Raw genomic sequence first — 9,254 nt, forward strand, 5'->3', positions numbered from 1 at the left:
CAGGTATACATGGGCTAAATGGGACAGAGGTAAGTAACGGTCTGAGCACAAACGTGGAAAAACAGGGCTTGTGGATACAAAGATTGAGGCATGGGTTTGAATGGGTAAAAGTCATGAAATGATGTTAAGATGCTTGGCTGCTTGTTGAATCTTGGTTTCCCTTGCCTACTAATGTAAAATAGACACTTGAAGGGGAGAGAGAGGAATAGCCAGAAACATCACCAGAGAAAGCTTGTAAGTCTGTCTTCTGCCTATAACTGATTGGAATACCTAAAATGGGGCTAGAACTTGCCCAGTGAAAGAGGTTTCCTGCAGAGCCTTTGCACTGCACAAGACCATAGGTGGAGTCCTGATCCCCATCCAGAATTTTCTGCGGTGGGACATTTCCACTTGAAAGGACAAGCAGACAAGTCTGGAGCAGCTAGAAGAACAGAAGATACTTCTTGAAAGAAGGACCAGCAGAAGAAAACCTACCAAGAACATTAGCAGTCCAATTGACTACACCACGAGAACAAGCAAGTTGTTCCCCAGGGAACCATCAAGGCAAGTAGTCAGGTCCCCTCAAGGCAAATCCATTCCAAGACTGAAACTCAAATGGAAAACATCATCAGGCATATGGTCCTGCTGCTGACCACGTTGGTCACCGATAAGGGGAAGAGGAGGAAAAACAGCATTGAAGTTGTGAACTAAGACTGACCACATTCAATAGACTCCTGTTAACCTGGATTGAGACCTAGTTAACCAGCAGTATGACGAGATATGGGGACTCCTGGGCCCAAGGGCAGGAACATGGCTCCAGAGGACTGGAACTGAGTTTGAAGCATCCAGCTGATATAAAGTGAGGGGGGATGCACAAGAATACCCACAGTTGCAAATCCTACCTATTTGACCAGGCATCAATGGCTGGAAGATCAGAATATGAATAGAGGGAAAAAAAAAAAAAAGAGTAACCCACTATAGGCGGATGATCTTGACCTATGCTTGTGGATACAGTAACAAAGGAGAAGACAAATCTCTACAGTGAGGATCATTCCCACTCTCTTGGCTGATTTTGCAGTCCAGGAGCAGAGACCCCTGGAACCGTCAAGAGAGAAAAGCGAAGTTCGAGACAGTGTCCGGAAAGGCATTGATACTAGGGATAGAGGCAAAGGCAATGATGTGGACAGAAGCAGCGGCTGGGTACACTGGCGGCCAGGGGGCAGGAGTGAAGAGTGTTTGATATTTGATGATACACACAGGGGATTGTGATCATTGCAATGAAACAAAGTATGATAGGATGAATGTAAAGATAATGTTCACTCATGTAAACTAACACATAATTCACAATAAAAACTTTTTAAAAAGTGAATGTTAAGAGAAACTCTGAAAGTTGCTCTAGAACAAAGGGAGCTGAAGTGACCAGAAGGAATGATGAAGCAAAGGAGCTGAACAGAAAATTTCAAAAGCCAACAGGAAAAGTCAAAGTAAAGTAATACAATGAAATGTACAAAGACCTAGATTTAGAAAACCAAAAGGGAAGATAGTGTTCAACATTTTTCATGCTGAAATAATAAGCCTCAGCTTGCAGCATTGTAGGATTCTCTTGGCAAAATATTGAACGATGCAGTAAACATCAAAAGAAGCTGGAATACAGAGTCACTGTACTAAAAAAAATTGGTGGATAATCAATCATTTCAAGAAGTACCATATGGTTAAGAGCTGATGGCTTTGAAAAAAGAAGTCCAACCTACTCTGAAGGCATTGGCACAAAACAGTGTTCCAGAAAATGATGGAATACAAATTGAAATATTTCAACAAACTGGTGTGGTGCTGGCGGTCCTCATTCATCTATGCCAAGACATTCAGAAGACAGCTACCTGGTCAATTTACTGGAGATATCCATATTTGTGTCCATTCCAAAGAAAAGTTCCCAACATAAAGCAGAAATCATTGAACAATATCAGTAATATCACATGCAAGTAAAATTTTCCTGAAGATATTTCAAAGACAGTTGCAGCAGTGCACACTGATGGGGAACAACCACAAATTCAAGCTGGAGTCAAAAGAGGACATGGGACTAGTGATGTCTTTGTTGATCTCAGATGGATCCTGGTGAAAATGGAGAATACCAGAAAGTTGTTTACTTGTGCTTTACTGACTATGCAAAGGTGTCCAACTGTGTGGATCATAACAAACTATGGATAACGTGAGTAATCTGGTATTCTATCATTTGTCTGTGTACAGGCTCCTCATGAACACAATTTAATTGCATTCTTTAGAAGAGAACAACAGGATACAGAGTGTTTTAAAATGAGGAAAGGTGTGCACTGTATTTAGTTAATCTGTATGCTGAGCAAATAATCCAGGAAGGTGGATTCGACGAAGAAGAACAAACATGGCATCAGGATTGAAGGAAGAATCATTAACAACCTATGTAGATGACATAACCTTGCTTGCTGGAAACATTATTTACTGATGAAAATCATACAGCCTTCATTATGGATTGCACCCCAATGTAAACAAAAATCCTCACTACTAGACCAGTAAATAATATTATTATAAATGGAAAAAAAGATCGAAATTGTCAGACTTAATGTTGTTTGGATCCACACTCAATGCTCATGGAAGCAGCAGTTAAGAAATCAAATTATGTATGCTCTGGTAGCGTAGTGGTTACTAAAATCAGGCTGCTAACCTCAAGGTTGGCAGTTCGAAACTACCAGCTGTTCCACGGGAGAAAGATGAGGCTTTCTGCTCCCATAAAGATTTTCAGCCTCAGAACCAACTCCATGGTACTTAAGAACAACAACAACAACAAAAACAAGGTAAATCTGTTGCAAAAGATATCTTTATTGTGTCAAAGAGCAAAGATACTAGTTTGAGGAATAAAATATGCCTAATCCAACCCTTGGTATTTTCATTTGCCTCATGTACATGTTAAAATTAGACAGTGAATAAGGGGGACCACAGAAGAATTGATGCATCTGAATTATGGTGTTGGACTAGAATAACTGAAAGTGCCATGGATTGACAGAAGAACAAACTAATTTGTTTTAGAAACACAACCATTACAAGGAGGATGGTGAGACTTCTTTGTCACATTTGAACATGTTATAGGAGGGACCAGTCTCTGGAGAAGGACATCGTGTTTGGAAAACTGGAGAGTCAGTGAAAAGGGGACAACCCTCAAGTAGATGGAGTGACATGGTGGCAGGAACAATGGGCTCAAATATAACCATTGTGAGGATGGCACATGGCCATGCATTGTTTTGTTCTGTTGTGTGTGATATCTGTATGAGCAGGAAGCAACTTGACGGCACCTAACAATAAGAGTCCTGGTGTTGTAGTGAGATCCACGTTAAGACTGCTAACCTCATGGTGAGTAGATCAAATTCACCAGCTTCTCTACTGGAGAAAGATAATTCTTTCAGCTGCTGTAAAGATGTATAGCCGTGCTAACCATGTATACAGGGTTGTTAAAAGAAGTAACTGACTCAATGACATACAACCACCACCGCCAACAACAAAAATAATCCCTGGTAGCACAGTGGGTTAAGTGTTAGACTGCTAACCAAAAGGTCAGTGGTTTGAATCTACCAGTAGCTCCATGGAGAAAGATGACACAGCCTGCTTCTTGAAAGAGTTACAGTTTCAGAAACCCTAAGGAGTGGGTCTACTCTGCCCTGTTGAGTCTCTATGGTTTGGATCAACTTAATGGCAGTAGGCTTTAATCCAAATATGACTGTAATTTTAATATACTTTTTAAACAAAAAATTAAGTAGGACCTCACACTACTCAGCTGCCCACCTTGCAAATACTTTTTAAGTGAAATTCATATTTAACATAAATAAATCCTAACAAGTTGGGAAATTTCTGTACTTAAAAAATGAATTCAAATTACCAATAAAATCCCAGGTAAATTATTTAAATCTCTTAAAGACACCAGGTGTTTCATTAAGGTTAGTTTTTAGAGATAATTACTGTTTGGATAATTGAGAAAAGTGATGATAACCTATTTAGTATACATATTTTTGCTCTTTTAAAAATAAAGTCAAAATATAATTGCATAGTTAGATAAAATTTGTATCTGCTAACTTCACTTCCTATTTCTAATCCAAGAAGTAAAATATTTAAGCACGCATTAAAATAAACAAAGCTTTGATTTCCACTCTCTATTGTCACTAAATTGTAGAATTCTCCAGGTCTTCTCTTTTTTTTTTCCTACTTTTTCACACCTGGAGATTCACTGACTTCTTTCATTTGCTTCTGTCTCCCATTGTATGTCAGATGATACTCAAATGATCTCATAATTTAAAATATTAATAATTAGCACTCTTATTTTTCCCTGCTTATAGTGAGTCATAACTTCTGTCAAATTGGCCAAAGTTTCCTATGTATAAGTCATCTCTCAGTGACTTTTGGGTTGTAAGTTAGAGACCTCCATGGCAGGAGTTGGTGGCCAGTATGTGTTTTTCCCCAGGAGACATTTGTCAATGTCTGAAGATATTTTTGTCTGTCATAAATAGGAACGAGGATGATGTAATGGTTTCGAGTTGGACTGCTAACCTGAAGGTCAGCAGTTGGGAGCTACCAGTCCTTATATGTAACAGGAAGATGAGGCTTTTATGCTCCTGTAAAGATTTACAGCTTCAGAAACCCTATTCAGGATCACTATGAGTTGGAACTGACTTTTTGGCACACCACCACCACCACCACCACCATTGGTATTTAGTGGACTGCTGGCAAACTTGCTACGAGGCAATGGTCAGTGCCCATGATAAAGAATTATCTGTTCCAAAATGTCAATAGTGCCAAGATTGAAGCAACTTATCCTGGCATTTTAAAATGAAAAAATGATCATAAGTATTACAGTGATTTAATTATTCCTCATTCCTACGTTTATGACTATTATCTTCCTACAGTGTTGGATTCAATTCGACATCTTAAAATAAATGATTCTACACAATTGAAACAAAAAGAAATCCTTATACAGTTCTGTGTACATCAATAAGTGTAGCATTAAACACACCTTAGTTAACCATGATTTTTATTCTTATTATGCACTCTGTTGATGTCATTTACTTTTGTAATGGTTGTTTTCCGCACTAGATAACAAATAAGGAGCTCTGGTAGCGTAGTGGGTATGAATCAGGCTGCGAACTGCAAGGTCAGCAGTTTGAATCTACCAGCTGTTCTGTGGGAGAAAGATGAGGCTTTCTGTTCCCGTAAAAATTTCCAGCCTCGGAAACCCTGTACAGGGTCGCTATGAGTCGGAACCCACTCCACATTACAACAACAGATTACAAATAGGATAATTGAAAAATATGGAATAAGAAAGAGTAGTAGAAATTCTTATTTAATTTTTGGAAGCTTCAGCCATTTAACTATATTTGAAAATAAAGAATAATGAAGTATCCCTGTATATACTATGGAAAAGAAGGAAAAAAACAACAACGCTTAATAGAGAGAGGAGGGTTCTAAAAGTTTGCCATTATCTTTTATTGCCATTACTTTTTATTTCAAGTTTTCCACGGACTTTTTGACATTCCTTCATTGGGTATGATTAACAACTGCAGCAATGATTTTGACAACAACTTAGTACTTTTATTACTATAATTGTTGTAAGTTGCCATGAAAATTTGGTACATCTTATGGAAACCTTATGTATAATTGAACACAGTGTTGCACAATTCTATGCCGTTTTCAAGATTGTTGGAATGTTTTTACCATTGCTTGAATTATTGTGTCACTCTATCTTATTGATGACTTTCCTCATTTTCATTGACCCTTAACCTTACCAACCATGATGTGCTAATGGCTCCTCTTAAGTCAGCCAAGCTAGGTCTGACCATCCTACTTACCAATGAGCAGTCTAGTTGTATTTGTTTGTTGTTCTGGTAGTCCATGATACATTGAATTTTCTTTGTCAATACCACAGTTTAAATTCATCATTGATTCCTATAACTTATTTTTTCACTGTCAAGGTTTTGCATGCTTATAAGACTAGAGTTTTGTGTGACAAGCACCTTAGTTTTCAAAGTGTGACTTTGTTAAGACTTTAAAGAATTATTTTGTAGCAAGTTTGTTCAATGTAATATTTGATATCTTGACTATGGTTTCCATGGGTATCTGTTGTTATACAACAGTAATTGTGCACATAATAGTGTCAGTAATAGTGATCAGAACTTTACTTTAATCATTATCATTTTTGGTGATGAAAATGTCAGTATTGGTCTCATGAAACCAACGTTATAATCTTGCTTCATACTGAGATAGTAAATATCCATTTATTAATATCTGAGTGAATAAAAGTGTTTGGATGCAATCTCATTTCAGATTTGGAGATATCAAAACATAATTTCTTTAATACCATTGTTCTCCTCTAGAAGGGAGGATTGATTTAGAGATCAGCCTGGTCATTTTTACCATGTATTCTCCTAAACATAGTGCCTGGGATATGTTAATGTCTTAAAAATACTTCTAAATGAACCAAGGAATGAATAAGTAAATATTTGAATTAATGATTCAATGCTTCTACCATTTTAGCAATAAAGTATAAAATATAAGTGAGACTAAAAATACTTATACAGTGCAACACACTGTTTCCTTGGGGTTAACATTAAAATATATATGAAAATGAATGTTCATCATCAATAAAAGGTACATCATAATTGGGTGAACTTACACTTTTTGAAAGAAAGAAAGAAAGGAAGGCAGAAAGGCAGGAAGGCAGATAGATAGATAGACAGACGTATAGATAGATAGATAGATAGAGTTAGGAGTCCTGGTGTGACACTGTAGTATAAGCATTCAATTTCAAGATTGGTTTGAACAGCTAGGCCATTGTTGTTTAGTGCCATTGAGTCGACTCTGACCCATAGAAACCCTGTATAGGGTTTCCAAGGAGCAGTTGGTGAGCTTGAACTGCCAAGCTTGCAGTTCAAATGGTTTTGCAGTCTGGCACATTAACCCACACAACTACACCAGAACAGCTAGCTAGGAGGTTGGAAACATCAGCCACTCTTTGGAAACCTTATGTAGGGTCACTGGGTATCGAACCCAATTTGATGGCACTTAACAACAATATATAGGTAGATGATAGATAGATAGATAGATAGATAGATAGATAGATAGATAGATAGAGATAATCTATATCTATATCTATATCTATATCTATATCTATATCTATATCTATATCTATATCTATATCTATATCTATTCCAATGCACAAGGACCCTGAATAGGGTTCTAAGGCTGTAAATCTTCACCTGAGCAGAAAGCCTCATCTTTTTCATGCAGAGCAGCTGAATAGCTTTGAAATCCCAAATTTGTGGTTCCCAGTCCAGTGCTTATCATAAAGTGCTACAGGGCTTATACAGACACACACATTGTTGTTGTTGTTAAGTGCTATTGAGTTGGTTCTGACCCATGGTGTCCCTGCATGTTGTTAAGTGCTGTCGTGTTGGCTCTGACTCATAGAGACCCTGTATAGGATTTCCAAGAGGTGAGCTTTGCTCTTCAACATTTCAAAGAGGTGTTGTGCAGCAGATTTTCCAAATGAATATATTACTTGAATTCTTGACTGCTGCTTCCATGAGTGTTGATGGTTTATCTGAACAAGATGAAATCTTTGATAACTTCAATATTTTCTGCTTTTATCTTCATGTTGTGTATTGGGCCAATGGTGAAAGTTTTTTTTTTGTTTTGTTTTTTTCTGTATATTAAGGCTTAATCCATACCAAAGGCTGTGGTCTTTGATATTCATCAGTAAGTATTTCAATTTGTCTTTGCTTTCAGCAAGCAAAGTTGTATTATCTGCATATCTCAGGCTGTTAATGAGTCTTCCTCCAATCCTGATGTCATATTCTTCTTCATATAATATAACTTCTCAGATTATGTGCTCAGCATACAGACTGAATGAGTATGGTGAAAGAATATAATCCTGGTGCACATCTTTCCTTATTTTAAACCATTCAGTGTTCCCTTGTTCTGTTCAAACAATTGCCACTTGGTCTAGTACAGGTTCCTCATGAGCACAATGAAGTGTTCTGGAATACTCATACTTTGCAATGTTGTCCATAGCTTGTTATGATCCACACATTTGGAGGTCTTTGCGTAGTCAATAAAACACAGGTAAACATCCTTCTGGTATTCTCTGCTTTCAGCCAAGATCCATTGGACATCAGCAACAATATCCCTCATGTCTGAATCTGGCTTGAACCTCTGGCACCTCTCTGTCAATGTATGGTTGCTGTCATTTTTGCATTATCTTTAGCAAAAGTTTGCTTGCATGTGATATGAATGATATTGTCTGATGATTTCCGTATTCTATTGGATAGCTTCTCTTTGCAATGGGCACAAATATGGAACTCTTCTAGTCAAGTGACCAGGTATATATAGTTGGAAGTCCTGGTATGGTGCTGTAGGATAGCAAAAGTGGTGGATCAAACTCACCAGCTGCTCCTATACAGGTTAGCTATGAGTAGGAACTGATGGGATGGCACTTAACAACTGCAACAAATAGTAACTTTGAATAAATTCTATGTCATAGAACTAAGTAGAACTATCTCATAGCACTTCCAGGTCTGTACATTTATTGAAACAGACTGTCATATCTTTCTCGGCTCTAATACACTGATCTTTTGGTGAGCAGCTCAATGTGCTTAGACATTGCATCCAGGGCTCTCAGTTGCCATAGAATCAATTTCAACTAATTTTGATCCCTTGTGTATAGAATAAAACTGCTCTCCATAACGTGTTCAAACTGTGTCCTTTCAGATGTAGATCTCTGTCTTTTGAGTTGCCACTATTGTTGTATGCCTTTAAATCAGTTTTGACTCATAGCCATGATGCATGAGGTTTTCTAGAAAAGCTAGTGGGTTTGAACTGCCGACCTTGTGGTTATCAATGTAGCTCCACACCAATGGAATATTCTTAAAACATTTTATATTAGCTCGTACCTCAAAATTGTTGTTGTTCCCCCCACCCCACCCCCCAGGCACGAAAGACTAAGAGAAGTGTGACTGAGAGAACTTGTTTGTAGCCATCCACTGATTGCAGACACATCTTTAAACATGATTGTTTGTTTAATAAACACATGCATGTATGAACTGGATTCATAGTAGCTATACGATTTTTTACTTACTCTTGTACATACAACTTGTTGTTAAGTGCTATTGAGTCAGTTCCGATACATAGAAACCCTGTATGTTGTTATTGTTGTTGTTAAGTGCTGTCGAGTCGGTTCTGACTCGTAGTGACCCTGTATAGGGTTT

General features: G+C 37.7%; 1 pseudogene; it reads left to right on the forward strand.

Annotated features, from left to right (window-relative positions):
- LOC102824177 overlaps positions 1 to 1,248 on the forward strand; it is a 67,510-nt pseudogene extending 66,262 nt beyond the window's left edge.
- The last annotated feature ends 8,006 nt before the right edge of the window (positions 1,249 to 9,254 follow it).

Source organism: Chrysochloris asiatica, unplaced genomic scaffold, assembly GCF_000296735.1.
Source record: "Chrysochloris asiatica unplaced genomic scaffold, ChrAsi1.0 scaffold00029, whole genome shotgun sequence".
NCBI classification, from domain to species: Eukaryota; Metazoa; Chordata; class Mammalia; order Afrosoricida; family Chrysochloridae; genus Chrysochloris; species Chrysochloris asiatica.